Raw genomic sequence first — 24,313 nt, forward strand, 5'->3', positions numbered from 1 at the left:
AGAAAAATATAGAAAAAGTCTGTGAGAATCTAAGAACATAAGCCTGGATGGCCCAACACATTGAATGCCATTTTTAAAGAACTCATATCTGAAATGAGTCACTTTTACAACAGGCAAGGAAAAAAAAAATACACGCTAAAACAAAATACCTCTTTGCTCAAGGGAATAAATCTTAGTTAAATCTGAAAATGTGCAATATGAGGTAGATAGTTGTAAGTTGTTACAAAATGGATATAATTTCACAAGGAAAATACTTTAAAATATCTGTTGGATGGACATCTTACCATTCTCTTTGTGTCATACAGGGATATATTCTGCAAGCAACCTGTGAGAAGAACTTTTATTCAAGAAGCTATTCTCCCTCCCAGCAAAGAAGAAAAAAGATGTAAACAGAGACAAAAGGAAGAGAATGGGGAGGGAAAGGACAGAGTATGAACTTTGCTCAGAAAACAAAACTGATGTGAAGGGACTGTGAAACACGGAACAGAAATTCTCTCTTATGTCACACTTGATTAGCTCAGGGTATTTAGAAATCATCCAATGCCTTTCCATGAAACTTGCAGACTGAAAAACAAACTCCTTACCAGGAACAACAAAATCCCCCCCTGGTCAACTCACTGCCTTTCGCCCATCTAGTTCCTGGCCTCTCTCGCCCTTGTCACCACACTGCAGCCCCCTGGTCTACGTGCAGTTCTTTGGCTAGTCCACACTCGTTTCTGCCTCAGGACCCCCACACATGACTCTCTGTCTGGAATGCTGCCACCCAACCTGCCTCATGAGTCGTTCTTACCCATCCTTTAGAGATAGGCTTACATAAAGACTTTCCCTGAAAACTTTATTTAAAGTAGGTCCCTTCTGTTATTTTTTAGCTCTGTTCCTTATGTTTGTTACCTTAGTGTTTTTGAACTTTATAGTTGCATCCATTTTATTTATACCCCAATTTGTCTGTTCTGTGCTTAGCTACTATACTGGGATATGAGTCTTGTAAAAGCAAAAACTATCTCAATTTTGGTCACAGGTATATCTCCAGGGCCTACTACAGTGGCAACCATACAATGAATATTCTATAAATATTTAAGGAATAAATGAATGGCAGCTCTGGAGAAAGCTTTTATTTTGTCTCTAGCCTATAAATCTCTTCAATCTTACCTCCAGGACCTTCAAGTCAAAAGCATATGAAATTTTGTGGCAGTCTAATTTATAGGTAATAATCACCGAAGCTTATTTGAACACCAACTTGCTGTGTCTAGACATGTGTAGGTGTGGTTTTCAACCTCACAAAATCCCAATAGATTAGTATCAGCCCTATTTTACAACTGAATAAAATGAGTATTTGATGGATTTAGTTATTCCAATGGAGAAAAGTGTTTTAAAATGGCAAGTTCTGGAAATGTTATGATAGATGATTTTCAAATATCTTTTTCAACATTCCAAGTAACCAGTGTGATTCAGATATGCTCTCTGGAGGTCATTCCTGAGAAACAGCCATGATAGCCTGGAAAGAAAGGGGCAGAATCAAGGACACTAGAATCAGACCCCTTCTCTTCACTACTATGATGGTGATAAAATCTCTCTCTTACATGATCTGAGATGCTTCACCTGTCCAAGGAGGAGTTGGGACTAGATGTGCAATGTGGAGATATATAAAACCTAGAGATCTGCCATCAGGTTTAAGAAAAGGCCTCATAGAACAAATATTCTGGTCAACACTTGCTATTCTTTTCTTTTTGACGATAGCCATTTTGACTGGTGTGAGGTAATAGTGCATCATGGTTTTAATTTGCATTTGTCTAATGATTGGTGGTGTTGGGCAACTTTCCTTATGTTTGTTAGTCATCTGTATATCTTCTTTGGAGAAATGCCTGTTCAGGGCCTCTGCCCATATTTTAATCAGGCTGTTCTTTAACACTAATATGAGTTCTTTATATATTTTAATATTAAACCCTTATCTGATATATCCCTTTGGCAAATATCCTCTCCTATTCAACAGGCTGCCTTTTGGTTTGGTTGAGGGTTTCTTTTGCAGTGCAAAACTTTTAAGTTTGATTAGATCCCATTTATTTTTTTTTGCTTTTGTTTCCCTTGCCTGAGGAGACAGATCCAAAAAATATTACTAAAACCAAAGTCAAAGAGTATTCTGCCTATATTTTCTTCTACAAGTTTTATGGTTTCAAGTCTTACACATAGATTTTATAATAACTTCATATGGAATGTAATCTATAAAAATATCAAATTGTTATGTTGTACACCTGAAACTAAAATAATATTTTAAGTCCACTAAACTTCCCTGGTGGCTCAGACGGTAAAGCGTCTGCCTGCAATGTGGGAGACCTAGGTTCGATTCCTGGGTCGGGAACATCCCCTGGAGAAGGAAATGGCAATCCACTCCAGCACTCTTGCCTGGAAAATCCCATGGACGGAGGAGCCTGACAGGCTATGGTCCATGGGGTCACAAAGAGTCAGACACGACTGGGCGACTTCACTCACTCACTCACTAAACTTCAATAAAAACAGAAAAAAAAAAACAAAATATGTTTTGGCATGATACTGATTGCCAGGAACTGCGCTTTCTGAAAACTTTCCTTGATAGATAATAAGAGATCACAATATTGTGTTTTGAGTGTAGGGAATTTAAAATTAATGCTGACAGACAAGAGGAGTTACTAGCTCATATTAAAGCAGTAGTGGTAGGGTTGAGATAGAAAGATTCAGGAATATATTTGAGTTAATAGAGAACTGAGTGAAAAAGAATTGAATTCAAATTCAATTTGAATACCAAGAGTGATCTGTGTTTTGTTTCTCACACCTTAATTAGAAAAAAAAATGTAATATAACATCATCAAAAATAAAGTTAACATATTAAAAAAATTAATTCTGGCATATTTCTACATTCAACAGAAAGCTATGGCTATTTGGGAAGAATACGAGAATGACAGATTTCTCACCCATACAATGAAGGAATTGAAGCCAATAGTCTGTTATATCATCTCAGGGCCTCAGTACTTGTGATTCTGAATTTCATAAGTACTTATTTGGCATTTCATATGGACTTCATCTCAGCATGGGCAGAGAAAGTTATACAAAATAAGAAAACATCATCCCTGCCCTCAAAGGGACTCTAATCTAATTATAAGACCATAAGAATCCAGCTGCAATGCAGGAGATGCGGGCCCAATTCTTGGGTCAGGAAGATCACCTGGAGTAGGAAATGGCAATCCGCTCCAGTGTTCTTGCCTGGGAAATCCCATGGACAGAAGTAGCCTGATGGGCTACAGTCTATGCAGTCACCAAAGAGTTAAACATGACTTAGCGACTAAACAACAAACAGTGAGCAAACAGTAGACTAAACTGAAAGCAAAATATATAATTTCAATGCATCCCTATTTTATTATATAAATCAAAGCATACTTACTAAAAGCCTGATTATTTTTTTCCCCATAAAATGGTAAGGTTTGGGATTTTTTATGGCAGAAAGTGAAGAGGAACTAAAAAGCCTCTTGATGAAAGTGAAAGTGGAGAGTGAAAAAGTTGGCTTAAAGCTCAACATTCAGAAAACGAAGATCACGGCATCTGGTCCCATCACTTCATGGGAAATAGATGGGGAAACAGTGGAAACAGTGTCAGACTTTATTTTTCTGGGCTCCAAAATCACTGCAGATGGTGACTGCAGCCATGAAATTAAAAGACGCTTACTCCTTGGAAGGAAAGTTATGACCAACCTAGATAGCATATTCAAAAGCAGAGACATTACTTTGCCAACAAAGGTCCGTCTAGTCAAGGCTATGGTTTTTCCTGTGGTCATGTATGGATGTGAGAGTTGGACTGTGAAGAAGGCTGAGCCCCGAAGAATTGATGCTTTTGAACTGTGGTGTTGGAGAAGACTTTTGAGAGTCCCTTGGACTGCAAGGAGATCCAACCAATCCATTCTGAAGGAGATCAGCCCTGGGATTTCTTTGGAAGGAATGATGCTAAAGCTGAAACTCCAGTACTTTGGCCACCTCATGCAAAGAGTTGACTCATTGGCAAAGACTCTGATGCTGGGAGGGATTGGGGGCAGGAGGAGAAGGGGACGACAGAGGATGAGATGGCTGGATGGCATCGCTGACTCAATGGACGTGGGTCTCAGTGAACTCCAGGAGTTGGTGACGGACAGGGAGGCCTGGCGTGCTGCGATTCATGGGGTCGCAAAGAGTCGGACACGACTGAGCGACTGATCTGATCTGATCTGATATGTAGTAATATCGGAGAAGGCAATGGCACCCCACTCCAGTACTCCTGCCTGGAGAATCCCAGGGACGGGGGAGACTGGTAGGCTGCCGTCTATGGGGTCACACAGAGTCAGACACGACTGAAGTGACTCAGCAGCAGCATGTAGTAATATCTCGGAATAAAAAGTAAAGGATAATTGTTTCTATTATGATGACCAAACAGTGCATTTGAATGGGAACAGGTTTAGAATGTAATTGAAAAGTTACATTTGAAGGAAATAGAGTCCTCTTTTATGATGGACACAATGACAACAATGGAAAATAAAAGGGAATAAATGACTCTGGCTTAGAAGAATGAGCAAAGGTAGTGGGATTATAATGTCAGGCTTTGCCTAAACCCAAATGACCATCACAATAGTGATGGTGAGCTGGGATAAGTATTAAACACTGAAAGATAAGGGAAGATAAAGGAAGATGGACAACAGTATCAATAATTGCTAGGAGGCAGGTTATGCTCAGAAACTTCCCTTTTTATGAAATTGTGTTCATAAATCTGAAAACTCTGCTGGAATTATCCCTTCAAAAATACATTTCTCTTTGTTAACAGGCTGCCAGGAAAATCAAGATTTTGAAAAATAGTTGAATTAATGAAGACAAGTATTAAAATTTAAAATATACCCAGTATCTTAAAGTAAATATAATGCATATTTTAAAATTAAATCAGGCTCTTAAAAGATCAAATAGATGAATTGGGTTAATTAGAATCTAACTTTTAAAATGAGGGAGGAAAAACCCAGTTCATTATCATCATATGACAGGAATTCTCACATCCTGAGTAAAAAGTAGTATTGCTTTTTCTGAGAAAAACATCTCAGGTATTTTAATTTGTATAAACAAAAAACTTTTTACCCACATAGAAAAAAATATAAGATGTCAACAAAGCAGACATAACTTAAAATTTTATGCATAATGGAAAGAAACAAAAGTACTAAAAACTATTCATGGATTCATTCATCCAACAAATACCTCCTGAGCATTTCTGTGTGTCAGGACTATGATCAATAGCGATGGGCAATGGGGTACCACTGTCGTTGTTTCCAGCATACACCTGGCAGAAAATCACTGACTATAAATCTACTAGAGCCTGGTGGGGAGGAAGGGGTGGGATGGGAAGTGTTGAAAAGAATAGCACAGGATGGCTTTCCCTCCTTCCTTGTCCAAGGAAGAATTCCATAATTAATCACTAGAGTCCATCCCCACTTTTTCTGCATGATTCCAAAATGCCATCTCAACACAATATTCTAAAAAGCCACTGCCAATCTCACTGAATGAAATGTGAAGTTTGAATCTTCATCCTGTATTTTGCTGTTTTTATTTGCTCTTCCGCATCTCATATTCAACCATTTGACCTGATCAAATTATCAAGCCAGACTTTAGGCACAGTGAAGAAGAAAATAGGCCCAAACTAAAATCAATCCTGAGTGTAGAAAGTTAAAAGGAAAGAGTAGTTTATATTCACTGAGATCGTGTCAGCTTTTGGAGTAAACTATTGGAGAAGGAAATGGCAACCCACTCCAGTGTTCTTGCTTACAGAATCCCAGGGATGGAGGAGCCTGGTGGGCTGCCATCTATGGGGTCGCACAGGGTCGGACATGACTGAAGCGACTTAGCAGCAGCAGCAGCATGCTCTTCTATATAACGTTGTCTTTTGGAGTGAATAGTATCTGAACTACAATGATTATGGTTTGGAAAGAGAAGCAGAGATGAGATTAATTACAGAGCTATCTTCAAAACACTTATCTCATTTCTGTTATCCATTTTCCCTGAACATGCTGGGCTTCCTCATGCTTTTATCCCAGTTACGCCCTTCATCTGAACCCGTCCCCTGCCTTCTTCACTCCTTGGTGAACTGCCTGCCCATTAAACCTAAATCACTATAACTTGCAGGAAGTTTTATTCAACAGTCACTCCTTGCCACTTCCATGATATTTAACACCTCTATTTTATCACTTATCAACTATGTTTAATCATTTGCCTTCTTGTTCCTTAGGTCTCAAGTGAGTGGCCTTCTTTATCTTCAGACTATTAATACTCAACAGTGCACCTACCACCTAGCAGGGTGTTCAAACCATGATTTGATTGAATAAATAATTGCTTAATTCACAGTATATGATACTGGGTTTTCACCATCTTTGTTTTTCTCATGTTTCCTAATGCTCACATTATAAGCTTAAACCTAAAGAGTTTAAAGACATCACTTGATGGGGTTTCTAAAATATTGTATTGGCTATGAGGAACCCAGATCAAAATGACCAATTTCTTGTGACTGATAACCGCAACAAGTAATCCTGAGAACTGATGGATGAGTTTCTGTACTTGAAAAAAATTATGTTTAGCTCGGAAGATTAGTGTCCCCCTTGAAACACAAGCCTCTTTTCAAAAAACCTATTCTTTTAGATGTTTACTGGTTTGTGAATTGTTTGCACTTTCTGTATCTTTTTGGCCATATCATTCCAGGGTCATTCGACTTTGTGATGAGCAGAGATAAATGATTCTAGAATATTGCCTCTGAATTCATGAGACATCACTATACTGGGCCTGTACTCATGAAGGTTGGTGACAGTAAGAGGGAACACTGCCAGCCACAATGAAGGCATCACAGAAAGTCTCAAGTTCCATTTCAAATAATTTCAACATAAAGCATCCTTCAGCTTGACAGTCATTCCCAATGGCCTTGACACATTTAATGAGAACCTCGCATGATGCACTATATTGTTGAAGTTTATTATTCACAATTCTGTGAAAGGGTTAGAGCATCATCTTTAAAGATGAGGAATTTCCCTGGCAGTCCAGTGATTAGGACTCTGTGCTTCCACTACAAGGGGCACAGGTTCGATCCTTGGTGGAGGAACTAAGATCCCACATACCATGTGGTATGGTTGAACATAAATTATTAAAATAAAGATGCTGCTGCTGCTAAGTCGCTTCAGTCGTGTCCGACTCTGTGCGACCCCATAGATGGCAGCCCAACAGGCTCCCCGTCCCTGGGATTCTCCAAGCAAGAACACTGGAGTGGGTTGCCATTTCCTTCTCCAATGCATGAAAGTGAAAAGTGAAACTGAAGTCACTCAGTCGTGTCTGACTCTTCACGACCCCATGGACTACAGCCTACCAGGCTCCTCCGTCCATGGGATTTTCCAGGCAAGAGTACTGGAGTGGGGTGCCATTGCCTTCTCAGAAAATAAAAATGTGTAAACTGATATTCAAAAGCTAAGGCTATTGTTGTCCAAGGTTTTCCTCCAGAAAATTGTGGAACCTAGACTTTAACCCAACATCATAAACTACCAGCCAGAAATCACTACTATTATTGAGGGAATTATTATTGCTAGACAGCATCACTGTTATTGCCACCAGATTCAAAGATCTGTTTCTGTGCTGCTCGGGCTCCCATGTACCCAATCAACAAACAATGAAAACGACAGCAGTCCTAGAAAAAATGAAGACAAAGTCTCTTTTCTAACATCCAATGAAAAAACTACAGAGTACTAATAGATGTGAAAAGGGATTCAAGCAAATTAAAATAATGTGTAAGAAAGATTTTCAGTTTTCACACAGGCAAAATTTTAAAAGATTGATATCTAGTGTTAGAGAAGTTATAAAGGGAAATATACTCTTACACTTTTTTAGTGTGAATAAATCATTCTAACACTTTTGGAGGATGATCTGACAGTACTCATCAAACTTCAAACGGGTAGAGTCTTTGACTACCCATTCCAGTCTTCAGAATCTTTCCAACAGAAATGTTTGAACACATTCTCAAAAGCTTACGTGCAAGAATGTTTGCTGGGGCACTATTTGTAATAATGAGAAAACAGAAATATCCAAAACATCCATTAATAGAAGACTGGTGAAAGATATCACAAAGCACTCATATTATGGAATAGTACGCTAAGTCACTTCAGTCGTGTCCGACTCTGTGCGACCCCATAGACAGCAGCCCACCAGGCTCCCCCGTCCCTGGGATTCTCCAGGCAAGAACACTGGAGTGGGCTGCCATTTCCTTCTCCAATGCATGAAAGTCAAAAGTCAAAGTGAAGTCGCTCAGTCGTGTCCGACTCTTAGCGACCCCATGGATTGCAGCCTAACAGGCTCCTCCGTCCATGGGATTTTCCAAGCAAGAGTACTAGAGTGGGGTGCCATTGCCTTCTCCGATGGAATAGTATAGAGCCATGTAAAATATAAAGTGGAAATGTGGCACTAACATGGAATGAAGAAAATGTATTAATGAGGAAAATAATTTTAGAACAAATGCTTAATATGATACACACACATATGCATACAAATACACATAATCACACTCACACAACACAAACTCATATGCCTGCGTGCACAACCTAAAGGAACACACACCAAACGTTAATGGCAGATAGCTCCGGGAAAATGAATTGGAATTAAGCTGGAATAGATGAGGAAGAACCTTATACTTATAGTATATATTTTTGTGATTTAGATTTTTAACCATTAACATGTATTACCTCTGCAAAAAACAAATTGTAATTAAAAGTCTTAGAAAGCATAAAAGCAACCTCTCCTTATTTTTGCTTCACAGTTTAGGCCACATATTGCCATCTATCATGTGACTTCAACTTTCCAACCAGCCTCCAGGGAAGGTAGAACAGGTGCTATCAGCCCTCTTATGGATGAGGATAAACCTAGGAAGGACTTCCCTGGCGGCTCAGTGGTAAAGAATCCGACTGACAATACAAGAGATATGGATTCAATTCATTGGGTTGGACAGATCCCCTGGAGAAGGGAGTGGCAACCCACTCCAGTATTCTTGCCAGGATACTCCCATAGACAGAGGAGCCTGACAGGCTACAGTCCAGGCGATCGCAAAAAAAATCAAACAGGACTTAGCGACTACATGACAATAAACCCACAAAGAGTGGTGATTTGCCCAAGATCACAGGTTTCTGTTAGAAATCTCTGATAGTCTGGCTGAAGCTGAGGCTCTGAACCTTCTATAAACCTACAAGGCAACCCAGGCCTCTCGGAGGTGTCCTGTGTAGTCCAAAATGGCAGGATCTTTATTAGCAACAGCTGCGTCAGGATCCCAACCAACAGACAGCCTGCAAAAGCCAGTCCACACTGGTCAACTGAGGGGAAAACATGGCTTTTTACTCAAGTACTCAACTCATAGCAAGAGCACTGCCAGTTATGCTTACTATCAGTTCTAGGAACGATGAAATGAACGTTCCATCAACACTGCCTCCCACCAAAAAGTTCTGCTTTCAGAGAAAATAATATCCTTTTAAAGTGAGTAAGTTCAGAAAATGATTAAGGTGATGTTTTGTGGGCAATTGAGAGATTCTTCCCTTCCTTCCTTCCTTCTTTCTTTCCTTCCTTCCTTTCACTGGGAGCCTTAAAATGGCACATTTGCTCTGGGCAAAAATTAGTTTTTATAGGAGATACGGATTCACTTTTGCTGCCTCTGTTTGTGTCTGTGCAGTTGAGTAAATGAATCCATGCCTCTAAATAGCCAATTCCAGCCCCATTACATACTGGCTGTTTAACTTGAGCAAGGGTCATCCTTTACTTCTCCATTTTCTCATCTGTTAAATGAGGAGAGGAAAAAGCCCATTTCATGAGGTGCTGTGAGGAATAGATGAGACAGATCATGATGCTCATACAGCAGAGAGAGATATCACACGCCAACTCAGCAGCTGTGTTACTAGCTCTTATGATTGCTTACATTTTTATTGGAGTATAATTGATCTACAATGTTCTGTTAGGTTCAGGTGTACAGCAAAATGAATTAGGCTATATAATACATATACATATATTCACTCATTTTCAGATTCTACATGGGAAACATGTAGGTCATTACAGAGTATTGAATACAATTCTCTGTGCCATGTAGCCGGTCCTTATTAGTTATCTATTTATGTTTATTTAGTGATCTATTATAACTTATTAGTTATATTTATTAGTTATCTATTTATATTTATATATAGTGTTTTTGTGTCAATCCCAATCTTCTAATTGATCCCTCCCTCCTTAACCTCTCCCCTGCCCCATAACCATACATTTATGTTCTACATCTGTAACTCTATTTCAGTTTTGTAGATAAGTTCATTTATAGGCTTTTTGTTAGATTCCACATATAAATGATATCATCTGATATTAGTCTGACTTACTTCACTCAGTATGAAAATCTCTAGGTCCACCCATGTGCTGCAAACAAATAGCTCTTAATATTATTAATGAAAGTATTTTACTACTAATATAGTTATCATTGTCATTATTGTATTCTACGCGGCCTAAATGCTGTTAAACGTTTGGAGATATCCTGACTGTTTATTAAAACCTTCTTTCCCTGACTTCATTGTAATGTGGATCTCTTTAATTCAACAGACACATCCCCTATATTTAAGGAGCAGGTTCTGACTTTCACCAAAGAGATTCTAGGTTAGAGAGACTAAATCTTTCTGTTTAAAGACTCTAAAATGATGCATAATATTTATAAAATCTTTGCTGTGTTATTGGACTCCAAAAACTTCCCTACGAACTGGAACCGAAGATCCGCACCTGTGCTAGCGCTGTGTGCTAAGTCATTTCAGTGTGTCTGACCCTTGCAACCCTATGTACTATAGGCTTCTCTGTCCATGGGATTCTCCAGACTAGGGTACTGAAGTGGGTTGCCATTTCCTCCTCCAGGGGATCTTCCCCATCCAGGGATCGAACCTGCATCTCTTAGGTCTCCTGCATTGGCAGGAGGGTTCTTAACTGCTGGCTCACCTGGGAAGCCCAGAGTGAAAGTGAAAGTTAGTTACTCAGTCATGTCCCATGAACTGTAGCCTGCTAGAATCCTCTGTCCATGGAATTCTCTAGGCAAGAATACTGGAGTGGGTTGCCATTTCCTTCTCCAGGAGATCTTCCCCACCCAGCGTAGAACCTCCTGCATTACAGGCAGATTCTTTACCGTTTGAGCCACCAAATATCCCCAGGTACCTCAAATTCAGTATGTTCAAAAGACATTCACCAGTTTCCTTCCTCCTCACACATTATATTTCCCTCCGTTTCCTCTTCTTGCCAGTAGCCTGAATGTGCTCCTAATAATTCTGATTTGAATCTGAAATTTTAAGCGATCCCTCAGCCAGCAGGCCCAACAAGTCATATGTAAAATCTTATCAATTTTGTTTCCTGATCTCTCTCCCATCTACCCCACCACCTCATCATTCCTATCTCACTACTTTATTTTAGAACTTCAATGCTTTTTGCCTGAACTATTGCCATAGCTTTTCCCCACTCTCCCCAACTCTAAATTCCTGCATTTTATTTCACTGTCCAATTGTTCTTTTTGAAGTACTAAAGTTATAATGTCCCTCGTCTGTTCAATAACAACCTCTCCCTTCTCCCTGCCAGCTGTCTTACAAATTAGAATTCCTATCCTGGGTCTAAGATCTCCCAAGTTCAGGTTCTAAGCCTGTATTCTAGTTTATACTCTATCTTGTAACTATTCTTCAGACAAAAGAAAGAATATAATGTCCCACAAACTTAGGAATGGTTCTGCACCTCTGGATTTTTATAATTCCCTCAGCCTATAATTATATGCCCATATATCTAAAACCTAACAATTACTCGTGGTCCAGCCTAGTACCACCCTGATCTTCAAAGCCAGAGATAAACTCTTCTTATTCTAACCTCCCACAACAGATATTGCTTTATGCTATTATAATTACTCAAATCTGTTTTTCTCCCATATGAGGATACAAGAGCCTATAAGGTAGGCTCATGAATGTTTCATTTTGGTACCCCCATACTATCTAAAGGGCTTCCCTGGTGGCTCAGACAGTAAAGAATTTGTGTGCAATGAAAGAGACCTGGGTTTGATCCCTGGGTTGGGAAGATCCCCTGGAGAAAGGAATGGCTACCCACTCTAGTATTCTTGCCTGGAGAATTCCATGGACAGAGGAGCCTGGAGGGCTACAGTCCATGGAGTCATAGAGAGTCAGACACAACTGAGCAACTACACTTTTTCATACTATTTAAAACTGTCTTGAAAATAGTATGTACTCAACAAACTGACAACTTCAATTTTTGAGTGGCTTAAATTAGGAATACTAGCTACAGTATTTATGCATCCATGCTTAGTGGCTCAGTCGTGTCAAACTCTTTGTGACCCCATGGACTATAGCCCATCCGGCTCCTCTAAGAGAAACCCAAGCTACAGTGTGACCTCTCCCAAAATTACCTTCTTCGCTTTACATATCCAGGAACATCAACATCATTTTTGGATGAATCACACTTCTGTGTTTCTCAATCATTCTTAACCTAAGCCCTCTTTGATAGGTGCAAATCTGATATGTCACATGCAATATGATATTCCTTTACTCAACACTTACCATAGTATTCTAACACCTCTCAATACCCAAGAATAGAACATAGGATTAAGTTTTAATTTCTATACTTTGTATTATATGACACAACTTAGTTTTGTCTCCCAATTATGAAAGTATTATTTTCAGTACTTTCTGAATGTCCCTTATGTTGAAAAATTGCTATTACAGTCAGTGTATGTGTGCTGAGTTGCAATCCACTCTGCAACCCCATGGACTGTGGCCTGCCAAGCTCCTCTATCCATGTAACTTTTTAAGCAAGGATACTGGAGTGGGTTGCCATTTCCTACACCAGGGGATCTTCCTGACCCAGGGATTGAATTTGTATCTCTTGTGCCTCCTGGATTGGCAGACGGATATTTTACCACCACGGTACCTGGGAAGCCTCCATTACAGTTAGTGGTTTAGTTGCGAAGTCGTGTCTGACTCTTGCAATCCCACAGACTGCAGCCTGCCAGGCTCCCCTGTCCATGGGATTTTCTAGGCAAGAATACTGGAGTGGGTTGACATATCCTCCTCCAGGGGATTTTCTCAACCAAGATATCAAACCCCGGTCGCCAGCATTGCAGGCGGATTCTTTACTGATGGAGCTACCAGGGAAGAATATTACAGTCAGTGTGTACCCACAAATGTTGAACATCGGTGGTGACCCCTTCCCTGGCCTGGGATGGTCCATGGACTTATACATCCTCATTTGCAAGAATGTGCTCTCACTCTATTCACTTGGCCTGGTATACACTTCTGACTTTTACTTCCCATTCATAACAGGGCAACAACAACAGAGTTTAACCAATCACACTGATGACTGGAGAGCCTTTGTGGATTTTATGAATTAGTGATAAAGTGGAACAAATCTGTAAAATAAAGGAAAACATCTCATCAAATTTATTCATTTATTTTGACAAGAGCAATTTTGTTTTAATTGCTTATGATAGCATCTCAGGAACCGTGCTGCAGCATGTTTTCCCAAATTAATTAGGCCCCCCTTTCCCACCAAGGACTTCTGCTTACACAAGAAAAAGAAAATGGAGGAAAAAGCCCCACAAATGTAGTCATTTTTAGGACTTCAGGAGAATATATGAAAATTTTTTAAAAGACAGTATCTGTTCTTTTTGAGTAAATACTCTATAAGCTCATTTGGAGAGAAAATTAGGTATTGCTCTTAAAAGATAAATTTGGATATGAATTGAATTTGGAGCTGAATTTGCTTCTCTATGTGAAAAGTGTTTTGAAATGTGCTCTAAGAGGAAATAGTTTCAACTAAACTGTTTTTACTGATTCATAGACTTTCGGGACTAAAAGTAATTGAAAAACTGTCTAATCTAATGTACTAATAGATGCAATATTTTCTATTTTGCGTCCCATGTATTACCTTATGAAAGAACTGAATCCCAATGCAGTTGAAATGAAGACTTTTGCTTCCATTTAGAATGTCTCATTTTTTGACTGGTTTCATATTAATACACTGGAGGAAGTATAACATGTCACTTAGGGGAAAAGACCCTGAAAGCCCAGATAACTGGGGTCATATCTCATCTTCACCATTTCCCACCCATATAAACTTAAATAAGTTCTGAACCTCAGTCTATGATATTATTTAAATGCAGATAATGATAATATATTCCTCATCATATTGTTCTGAGAATAAAATGATGTAAGGTACATAAAGTGCTTGACAGAGTGTCTGGCATTATAAGCACTAATATACATAAACTATTTTTAGGAAGTTGAGAACCACACATTAGGAGAAGCTTGATCCAAGCACAGAACTCAGAATGTGGATCCACTCGCTGAGTTTGAACAATTAATGAAGTCTCCTAATACCCTTATTTCTCACCCTACAAAATGGAGTTGAATGGCTAACCAAGAAGAAAAATCTACATTAGATGAATTTAGGTCCATCATAAATGTCCAGGACTCTTATCTTATGGCACTTAATCACAATATCCATTATCTTTATTTTGTGTGTAGAGCAAAATACATAATCCTTGCTGAGGAATCATAGCATACTTTAACTTGTTAAAGCCCTTCTCTGACCTTGGTAAAAGATTTTTGCTTGACTGAGTTTTGTGTTTCAATTAACACAGTGGCACTGATTCAAATCTACTGCATTTTTTTAAACTAGCACTTTAGCAAACTCAATTAGGATTATGGCTAAAGTTCCATACTCTAAAGCTACTTCCCATCATACTTTTTCAGCAAACAGAAGACTATCATATTATGGGTTGACCACAGACACCAATTACACATGCATGATAAACTGCCTGGTATCAGGTTGTATTGTGAAAACATTTTCCTGTTTATGTAAAGTATTATATAATGATACTTAAATTTTTATTTCTCTTTAAAGCACAACACTCCCCTTTTGTTCACGAGTGGTAATGGCTTCTGGATAACTGAAAGCTGATTTCTAAATGTGAATAATGCATTTGTCTTAACTTTCATTCTCAGTGCTGCTGAGAAAGCATACTCAAGGAAATTATGTATCTGTATCTGACAAATTAAAGAAGAATGGAATTGTATTTACATTTTAAAAGATTTAAAAATTTGAGCAAACTCAAATAACCATTTGAGTTTTATTTCAATAATTGATTTAAAACTTGTTTTGACTGAGTTGAAGCTTTTGATTCTTTCTTCTCCCTCTCCTCCCCATATATAATTTTGATTGAGATATTCCCTTGAATTGTTTTATGTTCTAGACTCTGCTTATGGCCTTTGTCAGATTTTATGCCTCCTTACAGCCTGAAGAAAAATAGACATGATTGGGGATTCCACAATTAATACACTTGCTCTGCAGAGAGCCCCATGTGGGGTATTCAGAAAGAGAAATATGAAAGACATGGTCCTGCTCTCCAAGAAGATTATCCATCATGCTATGATCTCTTCTCCCCTATGCATTGACTATGTGAAGCTGCTCAGTCGTGTCCAACTGTTTGCAACGCCATGGACTGTAACCTACCAGGCTTCTCTGTCCATGGGATTTTACAGGCAAGAGTACTGGAGTGGGTTGCCATTTCCTTCCCCAGGGGATCTTCCCAACCCAGGGATCGAACCCTGGTCTCCTGCATTGCCGGCAGACGCTTTACCATCTGAACCATCAGGGAAGCTTTGTATAAAGCTACATGAAATAAATTTCTCTATTTTTTCTGCCTGGTAACCTACATTCTCATCTTTTGTGATATATAAATGAGAAAACAATATTCTGTACACACATTTGAATTAGCTTTTTTTATTTTCTTCAAAAGCAGTGTGGTAATCATACAGCAACAGGCGCTGAACTTACAGTAGTACAACTATGATAAATTTTGCATTCTTATATTATAGAGCTATGATACATACCTTCTTAGAGCAGCCAGAGCCAGCCATCTAAACTTTTGAAGAGGTGGACACAGAGTAGCCCAACAGATTATATACAACTCAGAAATTGGAGACAGCTCATCCAGCTCTCTATCCCGACTTTTTACTACCAAGTCAGAAAAGCTCTTATTTGGATTTATATGGGGAACAAGAAAACTAAACAAAGTAAAACAATAATATACGCTACCACCAACACAAGAACATATGTCCTAGAATATGCACAAGTACCCAGGATATTTTATGTCACTTAAAAATTGTAGTTTATAGTTGAATAAATCACTAGATAATTTTGCATCTGTTTTTCCCCCCACAGTGGATGCCTATATTATGTTGAATCTCTTCTGCTCCAACAAACTGAGAGCAATACATGAAAAAAGCATCTTGATTGTTATTATTATTAGTGCTTTATTATATTATTCTAGGAATATAATAAAACTAAAATAATTTAAATTTTTTGACATGACTAAGGAGTAGACTAAAGATAAACTTTGTCACAATCATGAAGAAAGTGTTTGTAATCAAAACTGCAAAAAATATGTCTAATCTACTGAAACTTTTAGTGACTCCATCATTTGTTTGCAAATAGGAGTTTCTAATTACAAATAAATCTGAAATAATTCTGTAATAGGCCCTCTACTACAAAGAATTTGTTAGCAAGGAATGTGAGTAGTCGTCAAGCTAAGCACTGAGAGGGGAACTAAAGGAACAACATTGCATTTATTTTTAGCACAATCTAGATATTTTGCTGGAATCTCGGCCCAGTTACTCTGAGTACAAAGCCTAAAAATCAATTTTAGTACTTAGAAAAATAATAATAAAATGGCATTTGAGGCAGATCATTTTTATAATAGCTTTAACCAGTATTTAAGTATTTGACAGTGAATGCTAACCAGACCACAGTGGGGAGCAAAGACCATCTGGTGACAACATGGCTCCAGCATAACCCAATGCCTTATCAGCTCCACTACTGTAAGGGTATTTCCCTTCCCATGCCCAGCATATATACACATCACTAATCAATTGTGCCACTCTTTTCCATCAAGCTCAGACTATAGTCTCTGAAGCTTTCTATAGACATCTGTTGAAGAAGAAAAGAATGGAGTTAGTCGAAGAGATGAACCTTATTTGCTACTTCCATCTTAAGATTAAATCATGATAATCCTTTCTGAATTGCTGATAAACTGTCATGAGATTCAGTAAACTCTGTTCCAGGCAGGGTGCATGAGTGTTGAAATGGGATGGGGTTTATGTGAGTAGGTCTAACTAAGAACTCTAGATGTGTCTTTACCAGTCAAAGCTATTATTTACAGAACAGAGATTCAAACTCTCCCACTCTGGACTTCTCAAATATGCCATGGAATACTTTAGACACAAGTGTCAAAGCACAGAGCTGCTTGCCACTTCATTGTAAATCTATGAATGTGTATATCCCCTCATAGCCAGAAAAAAAAATTATAAGAAAAAATAAAGAGCATGTAAGTCATATATAAGTGCATTATCTGACTTGCACGATAACTACTTAGTTCAAACTTCGAGTCCCATAGAGGAAATGCCTTTCTAAACAGCTCACCTCTGGAGCCCCAGGTAGCAAAGACCATTTTAACTTTTTTCACCTGGGAATGCCCTGAATCAAACTGTATTTCAGAGATCAGTAGCATTAGTATCACCTGGGAGCTTGTTAGAAATGCAAAAATCACTGCCCTCATTGAGACCAACTGAATCAAATTCTGCATATTAACAGGCTATTGAACAAATTTGTATGCACATTAAAGTTTTAGAAGCACTTATCTAGACTTGCAGATGCCCAGACCCAAGAGAGATGTTACAGAATTTTAATACAAATTTTCAAAAATTTCCTTTTCTAGATTCTACAAACAGTGTAGACCAAATTCTGCTCTGTGGAACAAAAAAACCCAATGAGATTCTCTGAAAAGAAATAAGAGATAGAAAGGGGGACAGTTATGTTTAAAAACATGAAAGCCCATACATGAACCTTTTGGAAATTCACTATATACATTAGCATAGTATAGGCTCTAAAAAGTACCATCACAAAGAAACTAGTTTCTCTTTGTTTAACTTACTCTTTCAAAAAAATGACTATTAACTGTTTATGAGCCCCTGTGGGAAAACTGCTAAAAACTAATTTCCTGCAGCACACAAAACTCTGCAGCACATGAAAGCCTCCTACTTCATCTTTGGGATCTATATTATTCAAAGACAAAGGTATAGTGAAGTCTTTTTGGTATATCTGAAAGCTTAAAATAAAATAAAAATGAAAATCTAAGGCCCCAGAATAACCTGTATCAAAGTGAATTTTTGCTATATAAGACTGTATTCACAAGCTCGTATATATTTGTCTGGAATCTAAGTACAGATAAAGATCTAGAGTTGGAAACTGAACCATGTCAAAAAAGTAGCCACATCCTAAAAACATAATAATAAAAGATTTTGATGTTCTCTGCTCCATGCTTTAGAATTAGTTCTCAGGGTGATCTTACTGCTCAAGATGATTCACAAATACTGAGTTTTGTCCTTATCTTTATGAGTATCTTTCCAGGTTCACAATCAAAACATCATTGCTCCCTGAAAACTGTGATCAGGAAGCTACTCAAATGTAGGGTACGACCCAATACTCAAATGGACTAATGATTCAGTACCACCCAAATCTGTATATTTAAAGAAAGCAGACAGAACTTGAGACAGGGCAAAATAACACCTGAATGAGAAAGCAGGGTGGTAACAGGATGAAGAAAACCACTTCCAGCCCTTGTACTCACCACCCAAGTCTTCCACCCTCGCACGTGTCACAACCTGGTTATATGGATTCACACATTTTCTTAGCAAGTTTCCAAATTTCCGTCTCTCCCAAAAGACATTTCTAGCGGGTTCTAAAAATTTCACAAAGCCCCAACCTTTCACTTATTTTTACTTTTACCTTCTGGACAGTTAGCCGAAGGCAAAACTTCAACCAGTAGTTGAGAGCAGCCAGGTCCTTCAGAGAAACCTACTCTATAACCCAGACACCACTAATCTACTCACTCATATAAGCAACACCTGATGTTAGGATTAAAGGTAGAGTCCCTTCTCTGTCCACAAAACCCTACTTGTTGGATCCCAAACGTGAAAAGAACAAAATAAAATGACAGGCTCCCATCTAGGGAGGCAGATGTTGCCCCTCTGAATCCTTACCACTAAGATCTCAGAGACTGATTCTTTTTAATGGCAGAGAATTGCCAGCCAAGAAAGGAAGGCCAAGCCCATCAGCAAACAATTGTTTGATCCCAAATCAAAAGGAATACAGCCCTCAGATATGCCTTGTTATGAACCAGGAATAAACAACCATACAGTCACTTATCTGAACATTCCCCCAAATCTAAATACATCCTCTTATATCATGATTATTATTAACAGCTATTAATAATTAAGAACTCTTAATACCTTATATTCTAATCAAAGTTATCCACTTTAGGGCCAAAATTCAATGTTGCAATTTAAAGGAAACTAATTTTTTTTAACTGACATCTGAAAAGGAGAAAAGGGTCCTTAATAGTAAAAAAATGATATAGCAACCAACCAGGTTTGAGCTATGCACACAACACACACACACACACACACATATATGATAAAATCGGCCCTTAAATTGGATTCTATGTAATATATTCCAACTTTGGATTCAGAAAATATGATCACTCAAACATTCACAAGAGTAAAGGTATGTGAGAGATCTTGAATCAATTTTGGTAGAGGCTACATGACTTTGGAGGTAAAGAAGAAGGAAAAGCCACATCTGGGACTCTTAATCTAGTACAAATTTGTAAGTCACTAGAAAGGAGTAACTCCAAACAGCTGATCCACGGCTTATGCAATTTTCTAAATCCGGTCTTTGGTGAAGTGCAGAGGTCAATGCAGGCTGCAGTGCTATCATGAGGGACTACGATGCAGCATCATAAATGAAACGAGTTGTGTGGGCGACAATGGCGAGGATATCCAGGATCACACACCGAAAAGAAAAACAAATCTGACAGTTGCTTTTTCTCTGAAAGAAAACTTGGATTGCAAGGGTCATGAACAATTCCCTTCAAGAGCTTCCCCCAAAACTAGCATAGATCTTTGCCCACCAACCACAGGAAATTACTCTAATTGGATCCATCTTGCTATCAGAAATTATTTCAGGGGAAAAAATGACTCCTAGAAACAGATAAAGTTATTTTATTTACATGAGATAAAATTCTAAAAAGTGTAAAAGCATCAGACCAGACAGCGTGCCATTGCAGGAAAATATATTAATCCTGAATGATACACGAGCACAGCCAGAAGTCAGAGAAAACCCGAGCACCGGATAATGCACAGAAAGCAAGCTAGTGGAAGATCAACCAGGAGATAAAAGCACAAATCACAGGGCCTGTATCTTGACGTGTCTAAATTTTCTTCCCTTTTTAAGGGCTAGCTAAGATGCCATGAAAATACTCCAAGAAACCTTCTCTCATCCCCATAACAAAATTCATGTCTGACCTCCAACAGCTCCTTATCTGGCTGGACCTCTCTCGTGCCACTTCTCACTTCTGCCTTATATTACAGTTATTTATAGATAGCTCATCTTTTCTACTAGGCTGTGAGCTCTTTGAAGATGGAAACTAACATTTGGTAAATCACTTGCTCTGCCCAAGGTACTGTATTGGGTGTTTTCACATGCATTACCACAATTAATCCTTATAAACCCCTCTGGGAGATAGGTCTCATTTTCACATTTCTGGAAGTTCAAAGAAGCCTTTGCTCACAGTCTTACTTTTACTAAGGGCTGTGGTGGCTCAGTGGTAAAGAATCTGCCTGCCAAGCATGAGATGCAGGTTGGACCTCTGGATTGAGAAGATCCCCCCAGAGAGGAAATGGCAACCTACTCCAGAATTCTTGCCTGGGAAATCCCCTGGACAGAGATGCCTGGTGGGCTACAGATCATGAGGTCACAAAAGAGTCAGATATGACTTGGTGTCTAAACAACAGATAGAAGATAGGAACTTAGGTTGAATCTTAAGTTGATGGCTATCCCATTATAAAGAATTATATCTAACTCATCTTGATAACCAACCCCAGCATGGTTATCTGAACATAGGAGATGCTCAATACACCCTTGCTTATTTGGTTAGGTAATGTCTACTGAATATAAACGACAAGATTAATTGTCTATCTTTCAGGGCATCTTCTAAAATCCTGCCCAGAAAATAAAACAGCATCAAAATGACTAAATGTATCCTCTGTAGACTGTAAAAATTCAAACTTCAAAAAGAGTAAAAAAGAAAAATAAAATAGAGGCAGCAAGCCAGTTTCTAATTTATCCTTGGATAAGCTCCATAAAAACCATGTATGTTGTACATAAGAACACACTGTTCTGATTGACTATAGCATCCTGACACACTACTCAGATGAAACATAGGAAATTAAATGGTACTGGGAGTTTTCTCAACAGTCCATTAAATAGTCTATCAAAATAAGCAATAACGTTGCTCTAATCGGGCCCACTTTTCATAAAAATCAATTGTTTATCTTTTTTATATGGAAGCTTCTTAATTGTGGCCTGAATGGGGAGAATCATTCACAAAGATCATATTTTTCCCCTCTAAAGAGGAAGAATTCTGAGTTTCACTATTCCAGCTGGACCCACAGTTATAAATTTGATAAGCTTCTTGGGAGTGCCTTAAGTATTTTTCCCTTTAATAAACAAGTCTCTACACTAATTTTGAAATAGCCAGCTCTTTTGTTAACTGTGTCAAAATGAAGTCCAAGAGGATAAACTGCCTTCAGATTTGAAAGTGGCTTCAAATTCAGTCTAAAATTATTTAGAATTTTATAATATGGCTTCTTAATTTTAAAAAAGTAATTAATTGGACAATGGGCACAGTGCTAAGAAATGCTACATACAAACTGGAAAAGTCATCTGATTAGAGATATAAGACCTAGGTTTAGCCCCAGGTAGTATAATCCTTATCTACTAAGTTTTAGTTACCTCATCTCTAAAATGACTGATCTAATGTAACTTTTAGATCTAAAGTCCCGTGATTCTGCTCAACAAGTAATAGTCATGGTTTTCACCAGAACTTCGATCAGGGAAAATAAGTGTGAAGTTTAGTCACTCAGTCATGTCTGATTCTTTGCAACTCCAGGGACTGTAGCCCACCCAGGCTCCTCTGTCCATGGAATTCTCCAGGCAATACTGGAGTGGGTTGCCATTCCATTCTCCGGGGGATCATCCTGACCCATGGACTGAACTTGGGTCTCCTGCATTGCAGGCAGATTCTTTATCATCTGAGCCACCAGGGAAGACCTCTCAGGAACAATCATGAACCCCCAATATATTCACATCCTGATTCCCAGAATGTGTGAGAAATTTTGTAGATGCAATGCAGTAAAAGATTTTGAGATGGGAGATTATCCAGATGGGCCCAATGCAATCACAGGATCCACGTAAGCATGAGTTGAAAGGGTCAGAGTCAGAGAAGAGGTGAAGTGGAGGCTGGAGTGATGCAACTGCTGGCTGTGAAGATGAAAGAGGGCCAGGAGCCTAGGGATGTGGGAAGCCCCTAAAAGCTGAAAGATGCAAGGAAGTAGGTCCTCCACCGGAGCCTCTAGAAGGAATGCAACTCTGCTGATTTCTTGATTGTAGAAACTCTGATCTCCATAATTATAAGATAATAAATTTGTGTTGTTTCAAGACACAAATCTGTGGTAACAGAAAACTAACACAGACCTGAATATGCTTCAGTACCATTTGTATCAGATATACCACAAAAATATGGAAATATTATGTTATCTTTCTTACATTTGTCAATTGATATATTAGTATCAATACTTAAATTACTCAATCCTATAATCATGAGATGTTCATGTAAAAGTGGAGTAATGAAAATAATAATCACAACAATAAACAAATACTGAGAATTTAGTCACTTTGTGTGTGTTATCTTGGTTGAGGCATATTCTGATTTCAATGACTCTGTCTTCTGCCTTCTTACCTCCTTCCCAAAGGTGGGAAGCCATGGAGGAGGAAGGCAAGACAAGATTAGTTAGTATTACATACTGTTCTTCAGAAAGAGGAACTGAAACCATTTTTCTGATTTAATTCAGAGACAAATTCATGCTACAATCATGAAATATGAGGTCAGCCTTCTCATTAGACTCCACATCAGAGCAGTCAGCCACAGTCTACAATGTATCAGACAACCTCTGTTCCATTTGAGACTCAAACAGACAATACTTTGTATTAAAGCCATCACTCAGAAGCCAAGAGCAGCAACTTGAAAACAAACGCTTAATTGATCCATTTACCTAGATATTTCCTACGGAAAGAATTGTATTACTATTACTTGGCTGAAGCTCATATTATATTTTGTGCGTGTGGGGGTGGGGTGTGGGTGTGAGAAAGAGAGACAGAGAAGGGAAATAAGGCACAGCAATTGATTAGATGCTTCCTCATTTAATTCAATTACTTAGAAGAGCAAAAGGCCATAAGTGAAATTCTAACTGTTCCAAGAGACAGATGCTAATAGATGCTGAGAGACAACCAAAGTTATATCTCTAGGAGCAATATAATAATCAGCTAACAAAATATCAAGTTAGAGAGACATGAAGAAGTCATGGAAAAAGATGACCCCTCCATTGTAAATGTCAATATCCAATTTTAGAATCTTCTGCAAAGAAAATATTTCATCCTATGTGAGAATATCCCTGCTTTCACTTGATTCCAATCAATTTCTTGCATCATCTCTCTAACTATGAAATATAAAATGCTTCTTTTCAATAGGACCATTATTTCAAAAATAAGCTACAAAATTTAAAAAATATTAAATCTACAAAATTTAACAATTATTAAATCCAAATACATATATGCAGCAGTCTAAAATAAAAATAGCAAAGTTTGTGCTTTCCTCTGAACAGAAATGTTCCTAAAGCAGCAGACTGTGTTTAGCTGACAAAATCAGTTTTCCTCCCCCAATTCGTTTTCATAAAGATCTGGTATAAAAGAAATGTCAAGTCAACAAAGTCAACGACAAATTTAAGATTTCCACAGCACTGATATATACTCCCATTTACATGTCTCACAGTGACCAACATGATTTGTTCCCACATCTGCCTCTCTCACAAGACTGTAAGCTCAAGGGTAAGAATGAGTATCTTCCTGATCTCTGTGCATCTCCAGAACATCAAATATTTGTTGGCAAGTAATGAGTGCCTATAGGTACTCACTAAGAGTTTTTTTTTAATGATAAATTAATGAATTAATGACAAAGACTTTGATCTGAATATACATTGAAGTCAAGTGTATGCTTCATTGAAACTTAAGCCCCAGTCTATTAA

At 38.3% G+C, this 24,313-nt stretch overlaps 2 long non-coding RNA genes across 2 annotated transcripts in view; both read right to left on the reverse strand.

The window, feature by feature from the left end:
• The window catches only part of LOC129629263 (uncharacterized), a 46,285-nt gene extending 26,854 nt beyond the window's left edge, over positions 1-19,431 (reverse strand). Inside the window, exon 1 of the long non-coding RNA XR_008703112.1 lies at positions 18,900-19,431. This is a non-coding gene — a long non-coding RNA (uncharacterized LOC129629263). The remainder of the gene's footprint in view (positions 1-18,899) is intronic.
• LOC129629264 (uncharacterized) overlaps positions 1-24,313 on the reverse strand; it is a 488,327-nt gene that overhangs the window by 180,486 nt on the left and 283,528 nt on the right. The gene's annotated exons all lie outside the window — the stretch shown is intronic.

The sequence above is a fragment of the Bubalus kerabau genome, chromosome 15, assembly GCF_029407905.1.
Source record: "Bubalus kerabau isolate K-KA32 ecotype Philippines breed swamp buffalo chromosome 15, PCC_UOA_SB_1v2, whole genome shotgun sequence".
Classification (NCBI taxonomy): domain Eukaryota; kingdom Metazoa; phylum Chordata; class Mammalia; order Artiodactyla; family Bovidae; genus Bubalus; species Bubalus kerabau.